The sequence below is a fragment of the Lactuca saligna genome, chromosome 8 (assembly GCF_052625555.1).
Source record: "Lactuca saligna cultivar CGN05327 chromosome 8, ASM5262555v1, whole genome shotgun sequence".
NCBI lineage: Eukaryota > Viridiplantae > Streptophyta > Magnoliopsida > Asterales > Asteraceae > Lactuca > Lactuca saligna.
Genome location: NC_136424.1, coordinates 164,456,551 through 164,465,310, shown reverse-complemented (window position 1 = coordinate 164,465,310; position 8,760 = coordinate 164,456,551).

The following is an 8,760-nucleotide window of genomic DNA, read 5'->3' as shown; positions in this document are numbered from 1 at the left end:
CCGTCTTTTGTTTCAGAAAAAGATTGTATTCCTTTCTTTCTAAACCATCCAAAGAATAGTGTAAACTAGAGACAACCTTAGTTTTTGTAACTTCTTGCTACCATTAGTGGACTCCTACATCTAAACTAAATCTACAAAAGAAGCAAGCTTGTGATGAAGTAAAGAAAACCAGTTCACCAACCAATCCCACAGTCTTAAGGCTACGAAATAGTAAAAAATAAGTGGTTCAAACTTTCCTCAAGGTTCCGACATAACAGGCATAAAGTGGATGACACGGTGATCCCCTGCTTTACAAGATTTAGGTAGATGGGAATACGGTTCTTCAACATTCGTCATACAAAGCAGATTACTTTGAGTGGTATCCCTTTGACCCAACAAAACTTTTGAGTGATACTGCCCCTGTACCATCGATGAGATTTTCTACAGCCTTCATTGAGAACACATTAACTATAAAGCTTACAAGTTATATTGTAAGTGATGTTTATATTCAAAGATACGTATGCCTTATATAGGCTAATTGTACAGTTGAGTCATCCTTATATACAGGAGAGTGAATAGCAGCTAAACTAGGTATTTGACTATACTTTTGACTAAGTATTTACAACGTGATTTAATCTATCTATTTGTTTGCGTCTAATGGATCTGATAGTCCATTATCCTTAATACGCCCCCGCAAGATGGAGGATTCATCGGAGACACTAATCTTGGACCTGTTGCGGAGGAATGGAGCACGTGATAGAGGCTTGGTGAGCATATCAACCAATTGATCTTGCGAGTGGACATGAAGAACACGAAGGAGGCCAGTAGAAACTTGTTCCCGAACAAAATAGTAGTCAAGTGCCACATGTTTCATCCGTGAGTGGTAGACTGGATTAACACATACATATGTCGCACATGTGTTATCACAAAACAGAGTAGGAATGTTTGTAGTGATAATTCCAAGTTCAGTCAGTAAATTCTTTAACTAACTAAGTTCGGTTGATGCATTGGCTAGAGCTTTGTATTCTGCTTCAGTTAAGGAGCGCGATACCGACTTTTGTCTTGTAGATTTCCAGGAGACGATATTGGATCCAAGATATAATATATAAGTTGTACTTGAATAACCTGCATCATGAACACCACCCCAATCGGAATCGGAGAAAGTCGTGAATGTGATAGGAGAATGGCAATTTAGGAATAGCCCATAGTGAATAGTACCTTTGAGGTACCGTAGAATCCGTTTGAGGGCTTGCCAATGAGATTGGCGAGGTGCATGCCTAAACTGGGACAGTTTGTTTATGGCATAGGATATATTCGGACGAGTGAAGGCTAGACATTGAAGGGAGCCTACAAGTTGTCGATAAGGAATAGCATCAATTGTAGGAGTGAAGTCAAGGGGAGTAAGAGAATCAGAGGTGCTAAGAGGGGTAGTGACGTCTTTCGCACCATCCATATGGAATTGAGTGAGAATATCTTGAATGTGGCAATGTTGAGAGAGGAATAAGCCAGAAGAGGTATGGATCACCTCAACACCAAGAAAATGATGAAGTGGACCAAGATCTTTTAGAGAAAATTTGGCACTTAGGGCTGAGATAAAGTGAGACAGGAATTTAGGGTTGTTTCCGGTGAGAACAATATCATCTACGTACACCAGGAAGTAACATATGATGTTGTTGGAATTATATATAAACAGGGAGGCATCAACCAAGGATCTCCGAAATCGAAACTAAAGAAGAAAGGAGGCTAACTCAGTGTACCAGGATCTAGGAGCCTGTTTGAGGCCATAGATGGACTTTTTGAGTTTGCAGATATGGTTAGAAAATTATGGGTGAGTGTAACTAGGTGGTTGAGTCATGAACACTTCTTCATGAAGTGTTCCTTGAAGAAAAGCATTGTTTATGTCGAGTTGACATAGCGGCCAATCATTGGAAAGAGCAATGGAGAGTATTGTGCGAATGGTAAAAGGTTTAGTAATGGGACTAAAGGTGTCAAAATAATCCTTCCCATATTGTTGGTGAAAGCCTTTGGCTACTAAGAGGGCTTTGTATTTATCAACCGATCCATCAGGTTGACGCTTGATTCTAAAGACCCATTTGCAGCCAATAGGATGATGAGATTTCAGAGGGACCATCTCCCATGTTTGGTTATGGATAAGGGCATTGAACTCTGCATCCATGTCTTGGCGTCATTTTGGATCTTTTTGAGATTGGGTTTGGGTGGTAGGTTCAAGTGTATTGGGAATTGGGTGAAGCGTAGTGGTGTTAATGAAGTTAGGGTTGTAATATTTGTTGTCGCTTGTGTAGCTTCGAAGAGATGGTAAGGGGATGGGGGTGGAGTTTGTGGTGGAGAAGGGGTGAATTAGGCTGCCGTTGTAGATGGAGGTGAGGATAATGGTGATTCAGGTGTAGGTGAAGGGGTTGAGGCTTCTGCTGATTGAGGAGAGGATGGTGCTGAATTTGCAAGCGAGGTTGTTGGTATGGTGACCATGGGAGGATGGAGTGGGAATGGATAGAGTGGTTTGTAATAACCGATTAGTAGTGGGTGTGAAGGTGGTGGAGGGTGTTGATCCGATAAATTCATCAGATGTGGGAAGTGTAACAGCTTCAGTAGTAAGAGTGTCATAAGGGAAAGTGTGCTCAACAAATTCCACATGAAGGTAGTGATAAAGTTTATGAGAGCTTGGATCATAGGATTTATAAGCTGATTTTGATGGAGAGTAATCGAGGAAGATGCACTTGGTGGAACGAGGGTCAAGTTTAGTGGTGGCATAAGGGCGGAGCCATGGAAAGCACATACAACCAAAGGGTTTTAGTTTGGTATAGGTGGGTACGGAATTGTATAGTTTTTGGTATGGAGATATGTTGTTGAGTATGGAGGTAGGTAGTCGGTTTATTAGGTAGACAGCAGTCTGGAATGCATGAGACCAGAAGGAAAGAGGTAGATGAGCATGATGGAGGAGACATAAACCAGTCTCAACGATATGGCGATGTCGCCTCTCTGCAACTCCGTTTTGTTCAAGTGTGTGAGGTGGAGTTGTAAAGTGAGAAATGCCCTGTTCTTGAAGATATCAAGTGAGAGCTACATACTCACCACCATTATCTGTGAAAAGAGAGACAATAGAGGTGTTGTGATATTTTTCAGCTAAGGTTTTGAATTGAGGAAATAATTCAGATATATCAGATTTACGTTTTATGGGATATAACCATGTGTACGTTGTGTAAAAATCAACAAAAATGACATAATAGCTATAACCATCATTTGACTTTTGGACAGGACCCCAGACATCAAAGTACACAAGTTCAAGTGGTTTGGAAACAGAAAATGAATTACTACCAAATGGTAGTTTATGACTTTTATTAATGAAACATGCATCACAATGAAAAAAAGTAGTAGACAGTTTATTGGACTCTAATTTTAAGCTTTGTAGAAGATGCTTAAAGACTTTGATTGATGGATGACCCAACTAGTGATGACATGAATGAAGTGAGTCATGGGAAGTTGTGAGAGTGTTTATTTAAGGAAGTTGCCGAAGAGATCTAATTGCAGCATAGTATATGTCATTGACGTTCACCCCCGCATTAGACACACCCTCGTACGTAGATCCTTGACAAAAAAAATGATATGGAAAGAATTCAACAGACACACGATCATTTTTGCAGAGTTTGGCTATTGAAACAAGATTAGTATGTAATTTTGGAACAAAGAGAACATTGTTTAAGTTTAGAGAACGAGTATGAGTAGGGAGAGATGTTTGACCAGTATGAGAAATTGGAAGAGTCGTACCATTTCCTAGCATAATTTCATCGGGTCCTCCATATTTCGATAGAGTGTGAAAAGAAGCCCCGCTGTCAAACATCCATAGAGGTGTTGGGGAAGTCGATCCAGCAGCAGTGGTGTTGACTGTTGGAGATGAGGATGAGATGATGATGTTGTTTTCCCTAATAAATCTTGCTAGTTTCCTACAATCCTTGGTATTGTGACCTGGGATGTTGCAATATTGACAGTAAGCAGAATTTTTATTACTACGATTTGAGAAAGTATTGCCAGTGGGGGCAGATTGAGGTCGATTTCCTGAAAAGCGAGATCCAGAGTTGTTGTTGTTGAATCTGTTGAATGAGCGATTGTCTGAGTTCTGTTTGGAAGGGTTGCGGTTCTGAAATTTTTGGGTGTTGTTGACTGTGGCTATAATCGGTGAGGATGAGGTGACTTTTAAGGTTCTCTCATGATCGACAAGCTTATTGAACAAATCAGGGAAAGTGATTATGGTGTCTCGAATCTTTAAAGTAGTAGATATGTGGGCATAGTCTTCACCAAGTTGGCCCAGAATGTGAACTATTTGGTCTTCTACATCCACTAGGCTTTGAGCAAGGGATATTTCATCTGCAATTGTTTTCATCTCATTGAGAAAATCAACAACGGGCCTAGAGCCTCTTGGGTTATTTGCGAGTCTTGATTTAAGGGAAATAATTCATTAGCGAGAGATGCTTACGTAGCTCTCACTCAGTCGTTTGAAGGCCTGGCGAGAGGTTTTTGCAGAAGATGTCACAACTAGCAATTTAGCTAGGATATTCAATACTTTTGTAAACTTTAACAATGGCAACAATGGGATATGAGCAAAAGGTAAGAGATCAAACCGATTCTGACGCTGCTTCGGATAAAGGGATTCTCACTCCAAGTAGGGAATTTTCTCAGTAATAGGATAGATGAGTCTCGGAAGTCAGAACAAGGCCGTGGCATCTATGCCAAGTGAAGCCTCATGAATAAGTATAAGGAGGGATGAAATCCAAGTAAGTAGCTGCAGTCGCAAGTGTCTTTTCTGCGTTTAGGAGTTCTTCTTCGTTTAGTTTCGGAATCTGGTTAGGGAGTTTCACTCTGGGATTGTAACCATAGCTTGAAAATGTGTATGATGTTCCATCAAAATCTAATTGAAATTCAAAACTCTATTCAAAACATTTCAAATAGTCAACTTAGGATTTGAAACTCTAAGAATCCCGGTTTAAGTCCATTATGGAGTAGGATTTCCTTATTGGGCCTAATGGACCAACAAGCTTCCAATTTGACTATTTTGGGCTTAGGACCCTTAAATGGACTCTAATTGGATCCACTTTCATGAAACTTAACATTTTGGGCCATAATGGGTCCAAAATAAATTTGTTTACCCTTAATGGGCCATAACTAATCCAATTAACCCTAATAGGCCATAAATCCATTCTTTTATGTCAAATTGGGCCGATAATACATTTAAGGGCCTAATGGGCTGAAAACCTTCTTATGGGCTTTATAATTTAGAGTAAGGACCAAGGCAAGGCCCAAGCTTCCCCCTAATTACCCCTGTCTCGGCCCATGTTAAAAAAAACAAAACAATAAGAGGGTGATTAGGTGCCACCTCACTAATAACCTTCAGTTAACCATGCTATTATTTCACATACATTTATGCACTTAGCAATGGACCTCTAAGTAAAAACGAATCCACCTCCCTCCTATTCTTCTTAAATCTTGGCCATAAGACCAAAAACCATCACCATACTCATTTTTGCATACAAAAATCTCTTAATGAAGCCCCCAAGAACTCCTACATTTCCTCTAAATTTCAAGACTTAGAGTGTACCACATGAGGTTTACACCAAGTTTTCAACCATAATTGGTAAGTCCTCACATATCCAAGTGATACAACTTCATTTTTTTATGTTAGAACACTCCTTCTAAACACTTTTTGTGATCATTCTCTTAGAAACCTTCTAAACTCGAAAACCACACACAGAAAGCTTGCTAAGGCCGAAAACAACATCATCTTCTCATATCCCTTCATCAAAACTGATCCATCACCCCAAGGTGAGTTCATACCCCCTTGTTTTCGGTTTTTACATGATTTTTTAGGGGAGGATACAAGTAAAAATGTGTGGATCTATGTGTTATACGCTTGATATGTGTGATTTCTTAGTTTATTTTGTAAAAATGCATTAGATCTTAACACATATCGACATCTTAATCAACAATGAGTAAAAATGCATGAATTAAGTCACCTTATACATCATATTATCAAGTTAAGTGTTTATATGTTTAAGATATGAAAAATTCAAAGCAAAAGTCTTGTTAAGGGTCATATTTGTCAAGAAAACAAAAGATAAAGGCAAAAAGTGACATTTACAGTTTTATAAGGATCAAACAGGTCATACTTGTACAAAAATGGGTTTTTATCATAACCATACTTTTCAAAGTGCCAAAAGTGTAAATTTTAGCCTAACAGGCTTAATATTTGGGCCTCACGGTTTCCGGCCCAAATTTGCGAAAAATAAGAAGTTTTGGGGTTAAAAATGTTATTTAATCAAAGTTTGAGCCATAAATGTAAATAAACCAAATTTAGGGATAAAATAACATCTATTTCTAAATTGGGACTAAAAATGCAAAGTTTTTGGATTTTGTGCCAAAAATGTAAAATTCATGGGATTTGGACCAAAAGCGAAATCATTTTATGAATAAGGGTTGAAAATGTAAATTCTTATAAATCAAGGGTTGAAATGGTCAAATATATATTTCGAGTCAAACGTGTCACATATTAAAACATTGGACAAAAAATATAAGTTTTTTTTATAAGAATTTAAAATTAGTATATTTTATAAACCAATAATATCGTTATAGATCAAACATTGAGTATCTTAATATCATAAGTAAATGTTTCATATAAAAACACTATACCACATTAAATATACAAAAAATAGAAGAATGGTATCAATATTGGGCCTGATACTTGTAATACATGGTTATTAGGCCTTTGTAATCCATTTGCATGTTTATTGGGCCCAATATAATCAATTCATATCTACTGGGCCTTAGTAACCCAATAACATAATCAATGGGTCTAAACTAATTTTTACATGTTAATGGGCCTTAGTGGCCCATTTGCATGTTAATTTTTCCCGGAAAGAGTCATTGTATGCTTAATGGGCTTCGACGTGTCCGTTGGCATGCCATCAAGCCTTGAAATAAATTACATGTTTAATGGGCCATAGTTGTCCTTATGCATGTTTGTTGGGCTGTTTCTATCACATTCAAGTATCATCAAGTGTTAGTAAATCTAATTACGTTTAACAGTAAACATATTCATGTGGAAATCATTGGGGTCTAGTGAGAATTATCGGTCGACATCTTTGAGTGTTTGGCCATAGCCTGTAGTTATAATCAGAGTCTCCAGGAGGGAGGGTGAGAGTTTGTGTATAGATCTATATGGGGGTGACCCCCCCCCCCCACCCACACACACACACACACACCTGAGCTGTTCGCTACAGTTAGACTCGGCCAGTCTAGGATGACAAAATCTTGACCAAAACCGGCGTTTGGAAAAATGCCAAGTCAGGCGAATTAGTCATTTATCATGCAGGGTTATAATGACTCACATAAAGATCCATTACCATCTATACTTTTCATGGGAAATCAAATTCATATATTGTGGTGATACAAGACACTTCATACGAGAATACATTTATTACAATACTATTATAGATCGGGAAATATCGCATTTTCCGGGAATTACCATCATTTACTTTCTTTTACATGCATCAAATTCAAGACAAGGAAAATTTTGGGATTCATTCATTTACACCTGTTTTGAAATCACACATACACACACATATATTAGATCACCACATCATGTTGTAAACCAATTTTACAGAAAATATCAGATTTTCTGGGTTATATCATCGATACAAAGCTTTTCAATCAAACTTGCTTATGAACTCACCAACATTGTATATGTTGACCGTTTTCAAAATAACTTGTATTCTCAGGCAACCGTTAAGGAGAAGAACCTTCAAGGGTATGGATTTATTTTGTGTAATGTCAAGCATCATACAATTATTAATATTTTGGAATATGTAGTCTAAGACAATGTACTTGATGTGAACAATACCAGTTGTATTATGTAAGTTTGGTGATAATCTTGTTATGTTTCATGTATATTCATTGTGATGATATTTCAATTTATAGTCACACGAGCCCTCAGACATTTCCACCGTCTAGTTCGAGGGTGTGAAAGGTTGGTATCTGAGCATTGTTTATAGTGAACTAGTATATCTAACAATACATGATATGGAACTATAAACACAATGGGACTAAATACCTCTAAATAAAATAAACTTTTCATACTTATGTGCGCATAATAGGATAACAACATAATAATACTTAATAAAAGTTTTTGGAGGATTTGAACATTTCAATTGTGCCCGGACAATTATGTAATCGTATAGGGGGTGAGTGTAGTCTGATCAACTACATTCATCTAAAGTATGATTAACATGTGCTTGGGAGTGATTGTGGTGGACAGTGAAACAAAAACTTACCCTTTTAGGAATACCCAGAGAGGAGTTTGTAAAACCAAACATAAATAATTAGATTACCATTGGAGTAAATACATGTATGAATTAGCATTCATCATTTTCGTGCAGATACCATGGCCGGATTTCATCACTCCAGAGATCGTTATTTCCCCAACCAGGGAAATAATGGGCGAATGGAAGAATCGGAGGAGGGGCCTGAAGAAAACCCTAAAGGAGGCCCTGACATGGGTCAGGAGGTGGGACCCAAAGTGGAACCGGAAGAGTATGTGGTAACTGATTACGAATATGGCGAATCTAACCAGGAGTTAGATGAAGGAAATGACGTTGAGGAGGCATGCAGTGAACCCCACCTATCGAAAGCCCCATCAGATCCACGCACGGTTCTGAAGAGTGATACAGACCATTTACGCTCTCTTGAGGAAGAAATAACCAATCTGAAGCGTCAAAT